This window comes from Balaenoptera borealis (assembly GCF_965194805.1).
Source record: "Balaenoptera borealis genome assembly, chromosome: 15".
In the NCBI taxonomy this organism is placed as follows: domain Eukaryota; kingdom Metazoa; phylum Chordata; class Mammalia; order Artiodactyla; family Balaenopteridae; genus Balaenoptera; species Balaenoptera borealis.
This window is the reverse complement of record NC_138871.1, coordinates 86,125,865-86,149,109: the sequence shown is the minus strand read 5'-3', so window position 1 is coordinate 86,149,109 and position 23,245 is coordinate 86,125,865.

The following is a 23,245-nucleotide window of genomic DNA, read 5'->3' as shown; positions in this document are numbered from 1 at the left end:
CCCTGTCACATGGATGAACTATGTCTCTCTCCTCTCTCTCTCTCTCCACCAGGTTCTTTTTTTTTTTTTTTTTTTTTTTTTATTTTGTATTGAGGTATAGTTGATTAACAATGTTGCATTAGTTTCAGGCATACAGCAAAGTGATTCAGGTATACATATTCCACCAGCTTCTTGCAATCGATTTTCAAAGCTGGTGTCTCTCGTCTTAGAGAACAGCACACATGCCCAGGTCTTGGGCTCTCTGCCTTTCTGGCTGGCCCCCTGTGCTCTCTCCTCCCCACACCGATCCTCGTGGGATCAGGGGAAGGGGAGCGCTGGTCCAGGTGACAAGGGTTCAGGCCGACCGTACGTGGTCAGTTCATGTGAGTTCCCAAGTCCCAGGGAGAGGAGCTCAAACTGGTGACCTCAGCTCCACTGAGTGGAAGCCCAGCATCCCGGCTGCGATGGGCACCCAGATGACACGGTAAGGACGTGTTCCCAGAGCTGGCTGTTCTGTCTGCCACAGGCCACTGGGGAGTGCCCTCCACCTTCCCGGGACCCGAGGAGCAGGGGCCTGACGGCCACGTGGCTGAACATCAGAGCACCCGGCCAGCCCGGGCACCAGGGCAGCACCCAGGCCTCGAACCCACAGTCATAAATGCAGTGCTGCAAACTGACTGCCCGCGAAGAGCCAGGTGTGACCTGCGGACCCTGGGTCCCTATGCTGGCTAACGCCACCCCCCTCCCTGTGTCCCGGCCACGGAGGGCTGCTCCAGCAACCCGGTCAGCCTCTGAGAACACAGCCAGCAGCCCTGTGTGCAGGACCGGAATGGGGAGAAACCAGTGAAAACTGGCCCAGGTATAAGCCTTCAGTCTGAACACGAAGCTGCCACTCTGAACGGCTGGTGGGCTGAGGCCAGATGTGCACACCTGCCCCGGGGCTGGGCGCTGGGTGTCGTGCACACAGGCCTCGACGGCTCCCGGCCTCAGCTGCTCTCCGTCCCTCCCTCCCCCTCACTGTACCTCACAGACGTCATTAAATAGTAGGGATCAGGGCCACCATGCACCCCAATGAAACATGGCACTTCCCAGGGAGGCAGCTCCCCGAGAATGCTGGAAGGGGAGGTGACCTTGACCTGGGGGCAGCAGAGCCGGCGGGAACGGAGCTCCAGGAGACTGAGCAGCAATCCCAATTCGGAGCCACAGGTCCTTGGGTGAGTTACGTAACTGCCCCATCTTCCGTGTCCTCATCTCTAAAGTGGGGTAACACGGGTGCCACCCTCATGGGTAAACTGAAGAGGCACGTCACTTACGCAGGGCGGTGGGGCTCTTCCCTCTTCTGTTGGTAAGTGGCCAGTTTTTCATTGCTCCAGACAAACAGAATGGGCTGATTTCATGCCCTTTTGACAGCTCTATTGTATTTCCAAAAGTCACACGTTACTCCTTCCCTGTGGAACATGGTGGGGAGGAAAAGGCCTTGACCCCCACAGCCATGCCTACAAGGAGGCCGTCAAGCCCTTCCTTCTTCACAGATCAGGTACTGATTAAGGATCTTCATTCTAGAGGAGGGAAGTAGATAGTAAATGACAAGCTTAATACATAAAGAAGTGTTATGTTAGGTTAAAGCTCACACATATTTGGGGGGGAAAAGAGTGAGGAAGGGGGCCTGGGAGGTGGGGGAGGGGGCAGCTGTTGCATGAATTAAGTGGGTCTACGTGGACCTCTCTGAGGGAAGAGGTTAGCAAAGGCTCGGGTCAATCAAGGGGCAATCTGGGGAACACCCCTTCCAGACAGAGGGAATACCTGGAACAGAGCTCGGAGGCGAACGCGTGCCCAGCGTGGTTGCAGGTGCCTTCTCCAGCCGGACACCTGTCCACCCCTTGACCCTAGGTCGGGATCCTGGGCATCTGTGGGCAACGAGGATGGGAGCCAGGCCTTGCCCCTGGTGGTCTGAGTCTGGCCAGTCGAGTAGCGGAGACCCGGTCTCCCTGACCCGCCCAGATCTCCCTGTATCACCCGCTCCAGCCGGAGACTCTGTTACTCCAGGAAGAACCCCCAGAGCAAACTGCCCTTCGGGACACCCATCTCTGCTGGTTCCCACCCTGCGCTTACACCCTGATCAGCCAGACTGCACTTTCTCATCTGGCCCGTAACGGGGTCTCACCCCTCTCGCCTCATTGGGTACAGCAGTGGGTCCTGCTGTAGGGGTCCAGGCCTACACCCCAAATCTCCTCGGACGCAGCTAACCACAGGCTGCCAGCCCCCCCCAGTCACCACTCACGGCCACCAGGAGCGGCGGGTGGGACCGGAGGTGGCCTTGGAAAGGGAGGGCTGCCTGGATGGTGGGCTAGTGAGGAAGGACGGAGGAAGGCGATGAGGGGGTCACAGAGGAGCTGCCTCTAGGAGAGAAAACAGTCCGATACTGCCCCAGAAAGGGTTCTAAAGAGAGATGCTCTCTCAGCCCTGAAGTGCTCTTTCTATCACCCGCCACCCACGCTAGCGCAGCCCCCTCGGTTTCCGGCCCTCGACCCCAGACTCACACCCACAGAGACCTCCACCTCCCTGCACCATCAGCTGTGGAAACGTGGAAGCTTGGTGAACACGCCCCAGGTGCCTCAGAGCCCTGTGGGGCGGGCGGGGGCAACAGAATTACTTCTTCAAATGAAAACTCGGGAAGAGCTCCAGTAGACACACCGGCAAAGCGAAGCTTGTCTGATCGAAGAGAAAAAAGGAACATGGCTGCTGGGCCAACCCTCACCGACCCCAGACACCTCTGTGCCTCAGCTGTGTTGACAAGGGTGTGTGTGTGTGTGTGTGTGTGTGTGTGTGTGTCAATGTAGGAGAGACGCAGAGAGAGAAATGCGGAGAGAGATCTTGATTAATATATAATTTACCTCTACAGCTAAATACACAGGCCATAGTCATGGCCATTTCACCAAGTGGCCATAAAACTGCAAGATAAATAGGAAATCCCTAAATGACAGGGATTTTTCTGAGTAGGGAGTGGTGTGATAGAGTGCTATCTGAACCAGGTCAAGCTTGCAGTGACCTGGGTGGAGTGGACAAACAGACAAGGCCCTGTTTCTCCCCATCAACGGCCCCATAATACCTTCTGCAAGGCTGAGAGCCCGGCTGCGAGCCAGGGTCGAGGACAGGTCCCCACGGCTGCTCCTGGGAAGCAGGGTCCCCACCCTCGTGAGAGCAGCCGGGACAGGGGGGCACTCTTGGCGAGGATGGGGTCCAGTGTTCCCCCCAGCACACACACACTCACTTTTTGACGCCGGCCTTCCAAACGACGTGCTCAGGGACCACCTTTCCCCCACGAGACAGGATGACCCGGTCCCTCCATCTTCCTGCCCCTACCCCGGGACCCCCCAACTCCAGGCCTGTGTGCCTCAGCTCCCCGGGAGAACTGGTCTCTACAACTGAACAGCCGTATAAAACACTTTGTTTTTTTTTCCTTTTCCTTTTTTTCCAAAAAGGAAAGGCCTCACACTTAGGATCCTGTGGCTGGCTGTGCTCCAAGCAGATTCGGGCCCCGAGGGGCCTCCTCCCGCCCATCAGCCTGGGAGGAGGGTCTCACCCAGGGAAAGCACTGTTGCTCCTTCCTCCTGGCCTCGCTGCTGCCCGAGTGGCCGGGACCAACCAGGGGCTGTCAAACGGCGGGGGAGCCCACGGAGGCGCGGCAGAGGGACGGCCCACAGAGAGCTCAGGGCTGCCCTAGACAGGACAAGTATGGAAGCAGGAGGGAGGAGAGTGACAGCTGTAAAGACAGCGGGAGCGTGGTGGGAAGTGACATCCCTTTTAAGCACCTACAATGCCAGGCCCTATGTCAGATGCCTAGCACCTTCACCAGAGCCTTCCAAAGTAAGACGCATCGTATCCATTTGATGGATGAAGGAACTGAGACTCAGAGAGGTTAAGACACTCACCCACAGTCACACAGCTAGCAAGTGTCAAACCTGAGAATGAACCTGTCGAGAGAGAATCAGAGGACCAGCTAGGTGGGGGGTGGCAGGGCAGGGGGCAACCGGGGCCTGTAGTTTGGGGCACTGGTGTCCTGCTGTGTCCCGAGCGAGTGGCTGCGGCACTCAGCAGAGCAGGACGGAGAAGCACAGACTTCCCTCTGAGGACGTCTGAGGTCACCCAGCAGGCCAGGGCCCGAGGTCCAAGGGTCACAGGGCTGTTACTCAGCCCGGCCACAGTGGCCGTTCACTCTGATAACACACTGTATCCAGTGAAGCATTGAAACAGCCCACAGTTTTCCTGTTTTCCTTCTGTGACAATGAACTCACTGAGTGCTCTCATTCATTCGTGCTTGTGGAGCTGCGTTTCTCCCCACCGCTCCCTCACCCACACACACAGGGCACGCGGACACCGGGGCCCATCAGCCGCCGAGGGAGGGGCAGGAGAGCCTGGGGGCGCAGGGCCTGGCGGCCCCAGTGGGTGCTCGACCATCAGGAACGGGGGTCACCGCTGACCTACCCAAGTCCACGAACAGGATGAACCCCTCGGAATCACCCCTAAGACCCCCTGACCCGGGTTCTCAGAGCGGGGGCTCCTGTGGTGGAGGGGGGTCCGGAGGAGTTTAAATCTGGGTCATTGTTTCTCTGGAGAAGCGGCCTGGGATGCTTTGCTGCGGGGTTCTCTCCATCAAGAGCAGCCTCGCACGCCGACCCCGCAAGACTGACCTGTGCTTCGCAAGCCTCAGTTCGTGTCCCCCGCTGTGGGAGGTTAGGGTCACCTACCCGGTGGGAATTCGGGGACGGCAATAACCCAGGCACTGGTACCCACGAGGAGCAGGATGAAGCCAGGCGGCCTCAGGCACACACCGGCCTCGGGAGCCCAGGAGGCGAGGCTGGCACAGAGCTGTCATGCCCGGAGGTGACACCTGGGGTACGACAGTCATGCCCTTCTTTTTAAAGTCTTAGGGACGATGGTTTTCATTTGATTTGAGAGAAAGAACTCTTCTCAATTCAATTTTTTAAAAGAATTTTACAGAAAGGCCACATAACCACGCGCTGTCTCAGTAACATGCTCCGTGCCTTTAAGACGTGCCCAATGAATGAACATGCGCCTTAAAAGGTTAAGAAGCATTGCCTATCACCTCGGGATTTTTTTAGGTGTGCTAACATCCAGAAATCAGCACAGTTCTCATTTCTACTTGACAAGTCAGTGTGGCAAACTTTAAAATGAAAAATGTGTCAACTTCCAGCTTCCAGCTCCTCCCTCTGCCCCCGCCCCCCCTCTGACTGCCAGTGGCCTCGATGCCACCTGCGCCCGGCTCGCGCTCTGGCAAAAATTGGGAGGTGCCAGGACGGCCCATCCGTCCAACCTCAAAGCTGGTGCCTGGGCAAGAGCCATCTGATAAATGCTAACAGAAGGAGAGCCTGCCCCGGCCTGGGGGAACCGCTTACGCCCGTGGCCTCCCGGCCTCCCTGCAGAGAGGTGACAACGCGGGGGGGACCGCCTGGGCCTGGATTTCGTCCCTCCCAACACACTGTGTGACTCTCGGCCAACTACCCAATCCTTCTGGGCCTCAGTTTCCTCATCTCTGAATTGAGGATCATGATAGAAGCCACCAAATCAAATTCTTGTGAGGATTAAGTGAAATAGTACAGGTGCCCCAGCCGAGCACAAACCTTAGCTATGATTACAACAAAAGGGCGTGGTGTTCAGCAAATTACTGTTGAGGGGTTGAATTAGTTAATAGAAAATGTAATGGGAAAGAATAACCCCACTTACCATAAAATTCCGGTTTTATTTATTTTACCTTAATGATCATTTTATGCAAATACAAAGGCAGTGGATATGATCATTCGCTGAGTAAAACATAGTTTAAGTGTCTCTGCACATTATACATTATACTTGATTTAAAATTTATTTTAAAGGGCACCGGACTATCCTTATTATGTATTAATAGTCTTACAGGAGGGATATACTCCCGTTTAAGGATTCAGGGAACGAGATTTTTACCCATAAAATCACAGAGTAAATGCCAATGAATAGGCTACTGCGATGGGTTTCATTGATTTCTCAACTAAAGAGTCTCAAAAGTTTATTTTCCAAAAACGTTTATTTTTAAAAGTTCCTATTCTGGCCATGCCCAAATATGATCGCCTTTCTCCAAAGTAACTTATTCACTGTCCTAGCATCTGTGGGTGCCCGGGGCCCGCTGTACAGGGCGTGGAATTAGGTCTCCAAGAAAACAGTTAAAAACACTCACACACTTGGAACAGAGAAGACTTGAGAGTAGTTTTTAAAATTAGATCCTTAGCTGGGAAGCAAGAGTCAAAGGCTTTCTTCCAAGGTGGCCTTTGTCCCTCCGTGGCCGCTGCTCTGCCTTGACACCTGCCACCCCCCATTCCCACTAACTCCCTGTGATTGTTTCCTGGGCCTCCCGTCTCCCATCCTATCAGCTCACTGTGCTCATGTTTTCCACCGCACACAACACGCCCTTCACAAGACCCCGGGGCTCTTTCTAAACCCAGTTAATCCTCCAAGATAGGCAGACCCTGCCGGGATGAGGCGTTAACGCAGGAATCTCCGAGGCTTCAGGAGCCAAGGTCACGCTTCGCTCACTCGAGTGCACAGGGCCCATGGGCTCCATGTCTGCGGACCTGGCCTCATGAACACGTGGCTTTCAGGTCTGCTGAGTCGGTGAGAACTCACCTCACCTCTGCTCACAGCCCACCAGCCGAAGGGGCCCAGATCCCTCAGGGGGCTGGGAAGACTCCAAGGGCCCAGGAAGAGGAGGAATCGGGGTCACACCACCCCGGTCCTGCCTCTGGATCCCCGGCTTCCGAGCTTCCATCATCTGCCAGGCCCCCGGTCCTGGCCCTGCCCTCAGGCCTCTGTCTCACCCTCTGCAGACCTGGCCTCCACTCTCAGTGCGGGCCAATGCCCCGTGACCCCCAATGCCCTCCCAATGCCCTGTGATCACGGCCCAAGCGTGGCCCTGTTTGGGGATCTTCTCTGCACACACCTGTCCCTGGCTGAACTGAAAGCCCATGGGGGCCGGGACGGGGCCTCCTCCCTCCTCCAGCCCTGACGCTCTCCTCCTAGGGGCCGCAGGCCCATTTGTGCAGCTGAACAGACAAGAGAAGGGTGTCCCGCTGCGGCTGACCCGGGAGCTTCTGGGGAAACGCTGTGAGGTCAGCTAGGAGAGGTGTGGGGAAGCTTCGTTCTCTGAGTGTGGTGCTGACGGGGTCCTGCCAGGCTGGGGCACAGGCAAGAGGCTCCGGGACCCGCCAGCTCCACCCTGGACACGTGCACACTGAGAGCCGTCCCCTCTGTTCCCAGGTCATGAGAAAAAGGGTCACTTGGTTTATCAGCTTTCTGTTGCCACAAGTAGAAATTACCTAACAAATTACCACCAACTCAGCGGCTTAAAACAACACAAATTTATTATCTTACACTTCTGGAGGCCAGAAGTCCGAAATGGGTTAAAGTCAAGGTGCTGGCTGTGTCCTTTCCGGAGCCTCTCAGGGGCAGTCTGCTTCCTTGTCTTTTCCAGCTTCTGGAGGCTGCCCGCATTCCTTGGCTCACGGCACCTTGACCTTCAAAGCTGGCGCTGGCCCGCTGGGTGTCTCCCACACAGCCTCACCGGGACACTGACTTCGCCACCTCCCTCTTCCACACTCAGGGCCCCCTGGAGACTACTTCGGGCCTATTTGGATAATCCAGGATAATCTCCCCACCTCCATACCCTTGACTTAACCCTGTCTGCAAGGTCCCTTTGCTATTCACAGGTTCTGGGGCTGAGGATGGTGGAGTGCATTATTCTGCCCTCACAGGCAAAGGAGGGAGCTTCCCCAGGACTCGCTGTAAGTACGCAGACACCTCCGCTCCAGGCCAGCGTCTGGGAGGCACCAGACAGCCTCTGGGGCCGTACCCATGTACGGTCTTTGTAATCAAAGGTGTGTAGGGCTGGGGAAGGACCATCCCAGGGACCAGCGGTCCCCCTGTGAGCAGGCAGAAGAGAGGGGGTGTGCCATCTTCTGTAGGAAGTCTCCTCCAAGAGGCGGCATTTCTCCTGCTTTGGAAAGAGCTGGAAGGGCTGGGCCTGGGGAGTGGCTATGGCCCCCCAGAAGGGAGAGGAGCCCGGGGGCTCTGAGCAGCTCTGGCCAAGGGAGACCTCAGGCAGCGAGGCCAGCCTGGGGACCCCCTGGGGGCTCTGAAGCAGGGGCGAGGCCTGCCCTGTGAAGTGCAGAGCCCAGGAAGCCCTCCAAGACGCAGGCACCATTGTCTACGCGATAGTGGGGCAGGCTCCCTCCACAGACCCCGGAGAGTGGGTGGTCGGGCATCGTGGGGCAAGAGGCAGAAGTGCCCAGCCAGGGAAGCCAGAGGCCTGGACCACCGCTATGCCCTGGGCAGGAATCATGGGGCCGGGGAGCGGTGACTGGCAGCCCAGAGCAAAGGAACCTCCCTGGGCAGGCACAGGGGGAAAGCAATGTCCAGTGCCCCAAGGGAGTGACTTTTTGCCCAAAGCCCAGCTCCTTTGAACACAAAGACATTTTTCGTCCCTTCAGATCTCCAGAAATCACAAACCCTGCAATCTTAGGACTGGACAGAATCCTAAAATGTCACCTGGGCAACCACACCTGCCAGAGGAAGGTAGAGGGAGGTACCGTCAACCCCTCTGCAGAAGCCCTGAGGTCATCTAGGGTCACTGGGCAGGTACTGGTGGTGTAGGGTCCTCAGCGCTGCTCCGGCGGCTTCTCCCCCCCACAAGCAGCTGAGACGGGGCAGAGCCAGAGGCGGGATCTGGGCTCCTGTTTCCCGTTGCGGCCTCAGGCTCCTCCCGCGTCCCGCAGCTTCAGGAGCCTGGGGGAGCCAGTGCTGCCACGGGGGCTCGGGCTGGGGGGCCTGGGAGCCAACAGGCCTGCCCCCTCATTCCTGGCTCGGCCACCCTTGCCATCTACGGAGCCTTCGTCAACTGCTGAACCTCTCTGAGCCTCAGTTTCCCCCAGGAAAGAGGGGTTAATAGCCCCGGCCCCCCGGAGGAGTGCAAGATCCCCTGAGCCCACATCAGATGCTGGCTCTCCAGCCCCGCCCTTCCTCCAACTCCTACCAAATTCAAGTCAAGCCAAATTGATTTTCTTAATCAGCCTCACTAATTTCCTGTCCTGGCAGTTTCCAAAACTAAAACGCCTTGCCCGCGGGCTGAGCTTCCTGGGGTGTCCCCACGTGGGCCACATGCCGACGGGGCGGGTGAGCAACGGGGTCAGCCCCAAGGACCCTGGGCCAGCCCGGCCCATTGTAGTGGCGCCAGCGGTTTAATCATTAACTCTTTCTCCAGTGCAGTCGGCCTCCCACGCACATTCATGAGCTACTCAGCCTCATCTCGGCCAGCACAGCTCGGCCGCCCACATGACAAGAGGACCAGCATGCTTGGGTTCTGAGTCACTCACCAGCACCACGCTTCATGCCTTTCCAGGGACATTTATCGTCAGCAATCACGTATGCTGTACATGTCAGCATCTCCCGCCCAGCTTCACTTCCTCAGCCTCCCTTGGGCTGCTCTCTCTCCGCCCTCCTCTCTCCAGCGCTGACCGCCCTCAGCCAGAGTCAGCCCGTTCTTCTCGGGCGCCCGGACCCCTCCCTCGGTGGAGGACCCCTCCACACACATCCCCCCCAGCCAGGCCACCTTCATATTCCCTTCCTGCCCCCTTTCTCTTCCACTCTCAAGCGCCCACATGTCCTTAGGAAACTCTCCATTTTCCTCCTTCTGGGAACACTCCTGGTGTAACAGGGAAACACCATCTCTTTCACCTCCATTCATCCCTCAATGACCCACAAATTTTTTTTTTTTTTTTTTTTTTTTTTGGCTGTGTTGGGTCTTCGTTTCTGTGCCAGGGCTTCCTCTAGTTGCGGCAAGCGGGGGCCACTCTTCATCGCGGTGCGCGGGCCTCTCACTGTCGCACTGTCGCGGCCTCTCTTGTTGCGGAGCACAGGCTCCAGACGCGCAGGCTCAGTAGTTGTGGCTCACGGGCCTAGTTGCTCCGCGGCATGTGGGATCTTCCCAGACCAGGGCTTGAACCCGTGTCCCCTGCATTGGCAGGCGGATTCTCAACCACTGCGCCACCAGGGAAGCCCAACGCACAAATATTTTAAACTCTCTCATCCTGCTCTTACCCTTTTGCCTGCTACCACACCTTCAAAGTTCCCCATCATGGATGGCACCAAATTCCAATGCCTCTTTCTGGTTTTCAAGACCTTTTAGCATTTGGCTCCAGCACCTGGGTCCATCCAATCCCTCCCCAGGGCCAACCCTCTGGGGTTTGCTGTCTGCCGTCAGTCGCAATGCCCGTCTTCTTGTCTCCACCCCAGTGAAATTCCACTCCTCTTTCCTTCAAGGCCCTCTTAGCTCCATCCTTGATCTCCTTCTCTAGTACTGGAGCGTGAACCACCTTAGGAGGCAGATGCAGGCGGCATCAGAGAACCTAATTCAGAACTAGGTTCAAGTACACAGTGGAAGCAAGGTGAGTACTTGGTGTATTCATTTCCTGTGGCTGCCATGACAAATTACTACAAACCAGGTGGCTGAAACAACAGAAGGTCATTCTCTCTCAGCTCTAAAGGCTAGAAGTCCAAAATCAAGGTGTCAGGTGGGCCGGGCTCCCTCTGACGGTTCTAGGGCAGAACACTTTCTTGCCTCTCTTAGCTTCTGGTGTTGCCAGCAACTCTTGGTGGTCCTTGGATTGCAGATGTATCACTCCAGTTCTGCCCTCCATCTCCACGTGGCGTCTCCCTGTGTCCTCTCTGTGCAAGTGTCCAGATGCCCCTCTTCTTGTAAGGGCCCCAGTCATTGGCCTAGCCCACCCACAGGACCGCATCTTAATGTGATTACATCTGCAGAAACCCCATGTCCAAATAAAGTCACATTCACAGGTAGCAAGGGTTAGGATGTGAACCTTTCTGGAGGACACAGTTCTCCACCCCAACGCTAGTCATATACCTGCCTGAGCCTCAGTTTTCTTACCTTCAAGATAACACCCTCTCCCTCGGGGAAGTTGTGAGGATGTGATGAAATAACGCAGTTGGAAACTGGCCACTTCCTGGCGCAGATTTCTCAACCCTTCTCTGTCAAGACCCGCAAGACATTCTTGCAGGTATAACTGCTGCTTCTCCTTTCCTCTTTCTTCCTCTCCTGAAAAAATATCAGAGTGAGAGTAATGATACTAGGGTCCAAAATGGAATCTGTGCTACTTTTTTTTTTTCTTTTTAATTAAGGAATCCCTGGCAAATTTTGCCACTTTATAACGAAGATCAATTTTGGAAACATAGTAGTTCTTAAAACAATTAAGAACCATCAGTTTAGATACGGCACAGAGTTCCTTAGCGAGCATCTGTCCCCTCACCCTTCCCTACAGCCCAGGGCAGCTGCGGCTTCCTTGAGAGCTCAGGTCTGTCTGGGGTCTGGCTGTCCAGCCCAAATCCCAACTCACTATTAACTAACTAGCTGCACAACCGTGGACAAGTCCTTGCAGCAAGCTGAACCTCCTCCGTTTCTCATCCGTGAAATACTAGCACCCACCTCATGGGGCTGTTGTGAAGATGGGTGGAATAGTCTCGTGACACAGCACGCACCTGGCAGATCCTGAGAGCTCGGTACCTGTGAGTTGCCATAGTTATGGTGCAAACGCTTCTCCTAGGGTAGGAGAGACTCCAACACGAATCCAGAGATCAAGGCCAGAGGTGTTCTCTTCCGAGCCTGAGGCCTTGCTAAATTCAACAAGAAGCTGTTTGCTGAGTCTTTTCAGAGTCCTCGCTCCCAGGCCCCGTCAGCCACTTCAGTTCCACTCTCTACATTTAGAGCTGGAGATCAGGGGCTCCTGCGGGATGAATGACACAGAAGGCCCTGAGGGGCGCACAGAGCTGACATCCAGTTAAACAGAGAGACTGTTTCCCGGCCGGCCCCCACCTCTCCCAGACCTCTCTCCCCATCTCAGGGGCTGTGGAGAACTATCCCAGCAGTTACCCCAGCCTAGAATTTCTAGTCAGGCCACTGATGGCAAACATATTTCTAACTCCAGTGAACTGAAACTAATTTTATTCTAAACTAATCATAGTGTTGGCATCTGATCCAGCAATTTCAGTCCTAGGCATAAATCTGGCCAAAACTATAATTCAAAAAGATACATGCACCTCAGTGTTCACAGTGGCATTATTCATAATAGCCAAGACATGGAAACAACCTAAATGGAATACTACTCAGCCATTAAAAAAAGAACGCAATAATGCCACTTGCAGCAACATGGATGGACCTAGAGATTATCATACTAAGTGAAATAAATTAGAAAGAGAAAGACAAATACCATATGGTATCACTTATATGTGAAATCTAAAATATGGCACAAATGAACCTATCTATGAAACAGAAACAATCACAGACATATAGAACAGACTTGTGGTTGCCAAGAGGGAGAGGTGGGAGAGGGAAGGAATGGGAGTATGGGATTAGCAGATGCAAACTATTATATATAGAATGGATAAACAACAAGGTCCTACTGTATAGCACAGGGAACTATATTCAATCTCTTGTGATAAACCATAATGGAAAAAGAATATGAAATATATGTGTGTGTGTGTGTGTGTAACTAAATCACTTTGCTGTACAGCAGAAACTAACATAGCATTGTAAACCAACTATACTTCAATAAAATAAGCTAAAAAAAAAAATTATTTTGTTCTGAAGATGCACCGGCAGGCTTTGAGAACTTGAAGACTCCTAGCTGGTGGAGAATTCTGTGCTCGGGCTGCAGACTGCCTGTCTTCACTGCGATCCCTGCAGGCTGTCTCACCTCACCCTCCAGGTTCTGTCCAGGCCCGGAAGTTGGCCTCAAACTGTCTCCCTGGCCCCAGGGCTCCTCTGGCCACAAGCTGTTTTAAAAGTATGAAGGAGACAGGCTGTTAAAATCTTTTTCTTTCCTTGCGTTTTCCTCCCTCGCATTCCTAAGACACTCTCCTCCAGCCCTGCAGCCCTGCGTGGCCGGCCTCTCTTATTTCTGTTTATGTTGTACGAAATTGGAGACTTTTAGAAGAATTGATAAGAATGAAAGGCTGGGAGGAAAGAGGAGCTAACATCTTAATTAGACGTCAACGTTGGGCCAGTGGGAAATCGTACTGAAGGGCCAGGCATGTTTTCCCAGAAACGCTGCTGCATAATTATTTTCCATTTTTCTTTCATTATCATTCATTCCACGTCATTCATGTTATAATTTTTCATGCTTCTTCCTAGTCCGCTTTAACAGTGGTGTGCAATTTTCGCCAAGTGGGCATGGCTGGGTTTGTTTTGTCTTGTTGGTGAGGGAGCTGGTTCGTTTTTTATGTAAAACTCTTGTTTTTCTCGTTCTATAGATGGGGAAGTGGAGGGACAAAATACAAGTAGATTTCTTGACATGAGTGACTCTGGAGCAGATTTAGAGAAAGGTTTGCCTAGGGTGGCACCTGACGGGGGTGGGCAAGGTCAGGTGCGTCCTCCCAGGAGGAGGCAGCTCAGCCTGCCCAGACAGCCCTGCTCAGCGACAGGATGGCACCACAGGAGCCCCCCAGACGCACAGAAGGGCCTTCCCCTCGGGACGTCTCGCGGCTCCCTAAGTGGGGTGTGGGTCCCCGTCAGCCCAGATCCCTAACAGTAATGGGACCTTTCCTAGGGACTAGGGCCGGTTCTGGAAAGGGACCGCCTGCTTCTACTCACTCACTGGTCAGTGTTAAATGAGAGCAGCTGATTTTTAGTCCCGTATTCCTGAACTAAGGACATTGTCTCAAGATCCATCAGAAAAGGCATCTCAGCTCTTGGTTTCTTCACGGATGGAGCTTTTCCGAAACTGCAACCTCTCTGGCCCCTAAGACCATGAAGGCTCGCTGGCAATATTCACTCTCCAGGACTCAAGGGATCGCGGGGGTAACGCCCCAAACCGCCCCGCAGCCCACCCGTCCTTCGGCCCCTTTGCTGTGGGTTCGGCCCACACAGCCAGCACACCCCCGGAGCCGTCCCCACAAGGGGTCCCCTAGAAAATGTCCCTGGAAGCCTCCAGGGGCTCCAAAGTCTGCCTTTTAAGACTCTCCAGAGCCCATAGGCGGGGTAACCTAACACTCCTTTCTGATAAGCCCTTGCACTGTCTTTTACCCAAATACAATGGTCCTCGTTAGCTTTCACTGGGGCTTTGAACTCCACACAAAACCCTTCCCTCCCCTAACTGCCTGGTGGAGCGGCCCTGGGGGCCCGGCCATGTCAGCGTTTCCTTTGTTGTCTGCTTTTAAGGTGTTTATAATGGAGCCTTTTTCTCCGCTCCACACTCTCCCCCCAGGTGAAATCTCAGTCTAGGAGGCTATTCTGCTGCTTTCCAATCACCAACAGCTCTTTTCTTAATGCCCGAGAATAAACTAGGTTGCTTTTGAGCGGGAGCGCTTTTTAGCACTTGGTTGCAGGGCCGGTAAACTGGGACAATTCGGACGCCCTGGGTACTAACCAGGCAATCGGAAAGGCCGCTGAGAACAGGGCTGAGAAAGGGGAATTGCTGGAGCCCTTTCTCCCTCTGGCCCCAACCCACCAGCTGGGCTCCAAAAAATCACTGGGACGTTAAACAGCCCAAAGGTAGAACGCTTTTGTCCTCAGAAGCAATGTTTTAGCTGTCCCGGAGGGCCCCGGTGAGCCCACAGAATTTGATTCCATCCCTGAGGTTGCCGGCTTCTCCCACGAATGATGACTGACGTGTGTGTTGAGTCTGGGGGGAGCTTGGGGCGCGGGGAGCAGCTCCAGGGGAGAGGGGAGCCCGACAGGGAGTTCCCCCGCCCTCCAGATAAGGTGAGCACGGCAGGGAACAGAGAGGGTAGTGTTTGTCCTCAGTTAAGGCTCACCCCTCCACCTCTGCGCCCTTTCTCCCTGGGTACCAGTCCTGAACTCTGACCCTGAAGCTCACTCTACAGCACCCTATCCTCAGGGGATGATGTCAGATAAGGCTGCCCAGCCCTCCATCCCCAAGCCTCCACTCTCCCTGCAGGATAATCCCTGCTCCCGGTGCCCAGCCGCAGGACCCTGCTCGATCTGTGCGGGCCAGGAGGGAGGTCCCCTGGTGAGCATCCTTTCAGGGAGAAGGGCAGCAGGTGCAGCCGGCCATGGCCCCGCCCAGCAGGCTCATTCCTTCCCCTCTGTGGACAGTTCCTCCTCTATCAAGTGAGGATACTGGGGCCCTAGACCATGTCACGGGGTCCCTGCACAGGCATGCACATTTAAAACAATGTATTTGTGAAGCCAAGTGAATGTCTACCTGATAGACTTCAACGCAGCATCATGAGGTGTGATGAAAGCACAGACAGTTTAGAAGAAGCTACTTTGAAGCCTGTCGCCCCCCAGTCTTCGCTCCTCAGCTGGCCTTGACTTTCAGGGTCTCCCTTTCCCTGCCCCACAAGCTCCCAAAGCCCCAGCTTTCCCTGATGGCTCTTAGGTCAAGGACGCCAGAGCTTCCTCAGCAGATGAGGCAATGGCAGAGTGGCCGTTTATAAATCCACGTGCTGGTGAAGCCGGGACCTCCTGGCTTGGGGGAACCCCCAAGTCGCTGAGCCTCACATCTGCACACAGCTGGGGAAGCACGCCTCCCGGAACCCACCTCCCTGTGTGAGCAATACACTGATCCACAGCTTAGGGATTAAGTGCAATGCATATTGGCCACTCTCTGTGGATGCCCTTGATCTCTCCATTTATTATATTACCTCCATTCCCTCATCAAGCTCTTGTGAGTAAACTATGCATGAAGTGATCGCAATACTTCTGTGGTAGCTCCAAGAGGCCATGGGGACTTCCACTGCTTCTCTAGGGCTGCATGTACCATAGTTCAGGCAAACCCAGGATGGGGAGGAAGATGATGATACAATTAATGATGGTACAATGAAATTCTTTATAACAGATTCTCTCTAGTTTCGCTTTTAGTAGAAAAATACATACAATACGTATTTCATAGGTGAAAACCTATCATCCTACATACAGGGAACATTTTTTTTGTTTTTAGAATTGTAGCCGACATTTATTTTACTTACTTATTTATTTATTTTTGGCCATACCGCATGGCTTGTGGGATCTTAGTTCCCCGACCAAGGATTGAACCCCAGGCCCTCAGCGGTAAGAGCGCAGAGTCCTAACCACTGGACCACCAGGGAATTCCCCAGGCAACTTTTTTAATAAGTTATTCCAAAAAGCAAGGCGTCCCTACAAGGATAAGGAAGCATCATTCAAAGAGTAGCAAGGCCTCACTTAAAAATCTTGCTGGAGATTAAACCGACCACCCGATGGCAGATCAATTTCTACTCCACGAGGACACCATCTGCCCACAGGGCCAAACATATGCAAAACAACGCACCTAACACCTAGTTGATCATCCAGGCTGTGGATTGTTTGGGCTTCTTCCTTCGCCTGCTTTCTCCCCTCCAGCTGACTTGCTAGAAGACCAGGGAAAATGCAAAGCCATTGGTCTCGTGGGGAAGGAGACTGAAAGCATGCACCAGTCTGCTGTTGGCTTTGGCTTGTCCGGTCCTTTACCAAGTTCTCAGCAACATCGCTGCGCCAGCATGTGTTCACCCCGAGGCTCTGTGCCCCACGCCAGGCCAGACACTGGCTAAGTTAGAATGTCCCAGGTGTGGTTTCCATCGCCCGAAGGCAGGTGATTGATCTAGTTCAGTGGTTCTCACCCAGGGAAGCTTTCAGTGATGTCTGCAGACATTTTTGGTGGTCACTTGGGAGAAGGGTGCTATTGGCGTCTAGTGGGTGGAGGCCGGGGCCGCCGCTGCTAAATACCCTACAAGGCAGAGGCCAGCCCCCTACAACAAAGAATTATCCCCTACAACAAAGAATTATCCCCTACAACAAAGAATTATCCCCTACAACAAAGAATTATCTGCTGTAGTTGAGGAGGTGAGGCCAGATAAACACACCTGATACCAAAGGGCACAATGCAAGGAAACGTCAGATTCTGAGCACCCCAGAGGCGCAGGGAAAGGGAGAAAAGTCACCGGGGCTGCTGCAGCCTCCGTTTCCATTTTTGTAAAATAAGTGGCTTAAAGTCTGTGCTTTTATTAACTACCACTGGCGGAGCTGTTTCCACCCCTTCCTCTCTTAGACATAAAATCTTGTTCTACTCTCACAGTCTTAAATTAGGAATATTTGGTGGTGTGATCATGTATGTTTAAAACCAAACAGAAATTTCCTGTTCCCCAGCACAAAATAAAATTCAAGTTTATAAAAGGGCCTGTAAAATCTCATAATCAAGCCCATTAGCCGAGCAAAATGCTCCACTTTGATTCTGTGGTGTTTAGCTTTCTTTTCTTAGCACTACTTCATTAGCGTGCTTTTAACGGAGGCTCCTCCAGCCTGCTTCTTGAAATTGCCGAGAAAGAAAACACACGGCTTTAAAGCACAAGATACAAGAGCCATATCCCTCCCCCTTTAAATCCTGAGGCTCGGGGAGAGCAGAGAAGGCCAGGGGCGCCTGCAAATACAGTGTGGCCCCAAATACCTTGTCTTCCTGGGGCACCGGGATCTTCTCCTGCAGTTTTGCTCCCTGGCCTCATTGCCAGTGGCCTTGCTAATTTCCAGCTCTTCGCTGCTTCAGAAGACCAGATTTTCTTGATTAATAACAAAAGGTTTTGTTGAGATCAGAGCTGTTTCCCACCATCTCTATGCAAACCCTGGCAACACAGACTGTGGACATTAGCATTTCAAGGCGCTTCCTATTACGGATGGCAAGAAAAGCCCCTCTTGGTGGGTAAAATCCATTTTGTCCTCTCTGGTGACATCTGTTCTAACTTTCAAAGCCAGAAAGGAAACTAGATAATGCCAGTCCTTTGATTTACAGCACTTGTCCTTGTCCTTGGATGCTGGCAAGCTCACACGGGAGAACCCAGAAGTAATGCTGAACTTGCCGTTCCAAAGTTTTTTTTTTTTTGTCTTTTTCATGATTTCTTTATTACATGTTCAATGACTTCTACACCTCACGAAACTGAGTATCTTAAACTTCCATTTTTTGGAAAAAGAATGTAAATGTTTATTGCTGCAGATACTATTGTGTTTCATCTCCAGGTCCCCCAAAGCTAAATTTGCTTTCGTGGAGTGAGGAAATCGAAGCAGATTCGATTAAGCAACTGAAATATGTATACAAATATGGAAGAAAAGCCCCGCGAGTGGTAGGATAAAAAGGGAAAGGAGAGAAACCCGCCAGATCGCCACCTCCTCCTACCATCTGGGCTGCAAGCTCCGGGGTCCCTTACCCTGGTCATCCCCGAACAAAGCTGAAGGCAGATTCCAGCCGGTTCTCCATTCACTATTCATTCAGGGGTCCATCCGCTCCTTATGCATTCAGCCAACTGCTGCGCTAAAGGGCCTCCTCCCAGGATTGACATGGTAATGAAGTGCCCGTGCGGCTCCTGAAAAGGTCGCCCTAGGTATGTGCCCCTCTGACAAACCCACACTTTCACCCCGCGGAGGCCCCCAAATTATCTCATAACATGACAGCATCTGCGCAGAGGGCTCCCGTCTTTGGAGCTGGGCACGTTTATCACGTGGCCGGGCTTCCCTTCGCCGGGTGGGACGGCCAGCCTCCCGGGTCCCCTCCTCTCGCCCGTCCCGCAGCCTCTGTGCTCCAAAGCTGCTGTGCCCGCAAGTGCCAAGGCAGCGGGGATGCTGAGTGCCTGGAATTCCTGTTTGATCATCTTCAGGTGTAAAGGTCAACCGAAGAGTTAAACCATGTCAGATGAACTTGCTGTCGGAGGACCTTATAAGTAGCCCGGCAAGGAAGCCAGACAAAATCCGGGGTGTCCGGGCCGGCAGTGGGGTGCGGTTGGCGCTGAGAGGGAGGAGAAGTTAGCTAATGAATTTTGCTCAGATTCCAGCAAATGACATTCGCTTGACTAATAAGTGTATCTGAACTTTATTTAAACTGGCCCAGGTCAATAAAACCTAAGAGGAAGCAGTGGAGTTGGGGGAATTTATAGAAAGTCTGCACCATCTGCAACTTATATGTGTTCTGCCCCAATACCATGATTTCATTTAATTTAATTTGACATTTAAGAGCCTTTTTGGAAAGAAAAATGAATATTTCTATATTCTATTTGCAATAACCGCACCTGACTCTGCACATAGCCAAGAAGAATAAATGTCACATTCGTGGCACACAGTTGCGGGCGTCCTGGAGAGGGGACCTGGGGCAGGGGAGGCGAGCAGGGCCCTCAGCAGCTGTTCCCCTGCTGTATCTGAGGGCCCGATTGGGCTCTGAGTGCTCAGGCTTGCTTTGTTTTGCTTCCCCGTGTCCAAATTCAAGGGATGCTTTTGGATAAAATGTTCTTGACCGCATGCAAGATGGATCTGTGTCTGCCAACCGGAATACGCGGAGCAGCCCGTTCGGACAGGCCGTGAGGAAGCCGTGCTTTCCCTGAAGAGCAGCAGGGAGACAGGCCAGCATGACCCCAGCTTTCTGCAGGTGCCCCATTCCCTCTTCGGAATCTTTCCAAAGCTTCTAGGTCGAGATTGAGCTGTCCCGCCATCGCAGGACTTGGAAATGCATCCCTGGCATTCATCCTTGAAAAAGAGCAGCCTCTGCCTGCTGACCTCCAGGGGCTACAGGCTCGGGGGACAAGAAAAAGCAGGAGGCGGGCTGGGTGCATCCTCCCGGGAGGGACCACATCCCTGCTGTGCACACCCCAAGGCCCGAGGACCAGCTTTCCGTGGGGTGTGGAAAGGACCTGGGGTTCTAGGGCTGGGGCGGCCACAGGCCACTCGCAAGGGCCTTCACGATGCTGGATAGACCCAGAGGTGGGAAGCAGAGGAGAGACTGGAGGCAGGCAAGCGCTGCTGCCCCTCTCCCTGGGCCCCCTGAATATCAGAAGTGCGCCCACTCCCCTTCTACCCTGTGCCCCCATCACTCAGTCACCCTCCTCCTCCTCCAGGGGGAGCAGAGAGGGGCGGGGACGGGGCCCTGACCCAGGCCTCAGGGGTTCTTGCCAGATAACAGGAAGCTGTGGATCTAGGAGAATATCCGCATTCCTTGATTCTCCCAACAATCTCTCCCCAGGTTTATCACTTAATCAAGACCCGCTCTCTCACAGTGGCCGCGCCCTCGGGCAAGTAACCCTTTCACAGCGTCCAGTGCGTGGTGAAGAGGCCTTCTGAGCACTGCTGGGCTGTCCCCTCCGCGTGTGACCCGGGCAAGCTCGAGCCTCGCGTGGGAACCCCATGCAGAGCCTTCAACGCCACGGGTCCTGGGAGCTGAGTCCCCGCAGGGGAGGTGCCTCCGGGGCTGGGAGCTGAGAGCCGTCTGTCACCAGGCTCCGCCTCGTCCCAGACTCTGTCTGACAAGGCGCGTTATGCAGGGCAGACGACACCTCCCCTGGGGTCACGGGACCCTTGGGCCTCAGCCAACCGTGTGACTCCCTCAGGCTAGAACCCTGCTTTGCATCATGCCCCAGGCTCCCCTTCCCCTGCACCCCCCGACCCCTGACCTGCAGGATCCACAGAACCCGCAGCGTGCAGGACCACCTGACGTTTCCAGAGCTGAGGGGGTCCCTCAGCGGAGGGACGGCTGGAGGGCCTTTGTGATGGGGGTCTCCTAGTGCCCCAGCCCCTCTCCCCGGTGATCAGTCAGTCCCTTGAACCCAGCTCCCTCCTTCCCTCGCTCTGCCTGACACCCACCATCAGCGCCCAGCCCTCCCCCCGGAATCTCACGGCTTGTGTTTCTGCAGGCAAGGACCTCACCCACCGTGAGTCCACTGTCACCGCAGAAGCGACTTGCTGCCCCCAAGGAGGATGGGGGTCCATGGACCAGTAGACGGCCTGGAAAGAAACTCAGGGGAGATGACCAGAAGGTGAGGGGGAGAGGCCGCACTCGGGAGAGTCGAGTACCCCAGGGAGGGCGTCCCCAGCTCCCAATTCCAGGCCCACAGAACTGTACCCAACACAACGGCTGTCATTTCAGGCCATTATATTGGGGTCCTTTTTCGTACAGTCCTAGATAACTAAACCGCTTTTATTCAGGCCTGAATCATTCCTTGGATTCTAAGGTACCACTGTTTTTGTTTTTGTTTTTTGCTTTCCGTTTTATGACCTTCCTAAATCATTGCTGACTGCTTCTCCAGAAGTCCAGCTTATAATAGCCAAACAGTCTGTGCACTGTAGTCTCATTACAAAACCTATTTATCTTCCTTAAATATCCCAGAGCAGTAAAACTAAAAATATTATCGAGTTATTTTGGCTGGAGTTACCAATAGCCTTTCCACAGCATTTAACTTCCTCATTTCTCTGACCCGAGTTTACAGGAAAAAACATATGTGCAGATCACCCTGAAGATCTACGTTTTGGAAAGATGTCACCTAATCACCTCTTTCTGTCAATACCGTCCATCCTCGGGGCCATTCGATGCCGCTAGAGGCCGCCGCGTTCCCTGAGTCCCCCGACGGCAGGGTCCCCTGTCCTTCCTGCCAGCCTCCCCACCCTGCATCCAATTACACCTGTGGTTTGAAAGCACAGCTCACTTATCTCTTAGTCACCCGAACCACATAGCTGGTCAGCAAATATTTACTGAATGAGCCTCATGGAGTGGGTGCTCCCACAACTTCCCCTCACCCCCTCTTCTCCCCTCCCCATCCCGCCACAAGGCTTCCTGTTAGGACATTCCTGACCTTCCAAATTCCTACACTCCCAGATGTAAACACCTTCCCCACCTTAGCCCCACAGGCCACTGACCAGACACTGCTGATCACTAGACCAGCGGAAGGGCCCCACGGTCGCAGGAAAAGGGCAGAGGCCTCACACCTGGCCAGTTCCTTTTTTCAAACTAACAGTTTATTAACACTCAAAAAAACCATCTTAGCACCCCGTAATTCCATTTTAATCATTCATGGGGATGCCCACCAACCAAATACTAAGAAAACCAAGCAAGGCATAAATAAATAAATCATAGTGCCCAACCTTGATGTCTGGTGAGGAACACAGACGCAGACCCGGATATGGGGGAAACTTACATGCAGGGAGGTCAGGGCTAGAGCACAGGTGAACACAGGTGCTGTGGGAGCTTGGGGAAGGGCGATTCTCCCAGCGTGGGAGGAACAAGAAAGACTTAATAATGAAGGGCACATTTGAGCAGGCCCTTGAAGGATGAGATTTCACCAGACAGAAAAGGGAGAAGGGAGGTCCATGCAGAGGGGCCAGGGAGGCCTGAGTGAGTCTATTTCTTTACCTCCATCAGTGAACCAATGGCTAATGACATAATGGGTCAGCCCAGGGCCAGGACTGGGGTGAAGGAGTACAGGGAAATGAGGCCTTGCGTGTAAAATTGAAGGTGATGTCAAAAAACTCAGTGATCAAGATAAAACCTATTCCAGGCAGTATTTAAGAAGTCAAAATTAATGCAAAATCCATGGCTAACAAAATACCACACTGTTAAATAAAAACCAGACCAGTATTACTGATTTTTCCTTTTGTTTCTGGCTCATTTTCACCGTTAGCCTGCCACTTTTAAAGTGTTCCCAGCTATGGGCATTTGTGCACTTGTCTTTACCCATAATTCCCTTTACTTTATTTCCAGGGAAAATGAGAGAGGGAGAAAATACATGAGAATAGTTTGAACCAAAAGCTCATTCATCCCTGTCTTGGCCTTCAGCAAATTCTTCCGTCTACAAATTCCCTCCTTCTTTTGGAAAAACTTGAGTCTGGGAGCTGGAAGCTTTCCTTCATACTGAATACTGTTCAACACCCTTTTCCTCTGTTAGCCAATGAACAAGGCAAACGTGCACGCCAAAGGCTTCAAGCTGGCCTGGGAGCCTGCGGATATGTGTGCATCCTGCCGGAAGCTGCAGAACCGGGCAGGAAGTTGCAATTATGAAGAGGTTGGGCTTCTGCAGAAGCTGAGCAGTGCTGGCCTGAATAAACCCAGGCTTATCAAAAGAAGGGATATGGGAGTGAATCTGGTAATTAATAGGATTGCAGGTTTCAAAGGAAAAGGGAGGAGGCCAGGCCAGCTTTGTGGCGCCCAGCACTTTCCCTAAAGGCACAGACAGAAACAGGATAAACAGCCACAGGGCAGGCGGGGATGGACCACGTCCAATTGTGGGGCAGGCTCTCTCCTCCTTTATGTCCTCCCAACAGTCACCTGTTTGCTCAAGACCCTTTCTCTTCTATCATTACTGACTCCTTAGCTTTTCGAGATAATTATCATTGGGGTTGAAGTTTCTTACTCTTGGATCCTAGCCAAGTGACCTTATTTTCAGAGTTTAAGGAAGA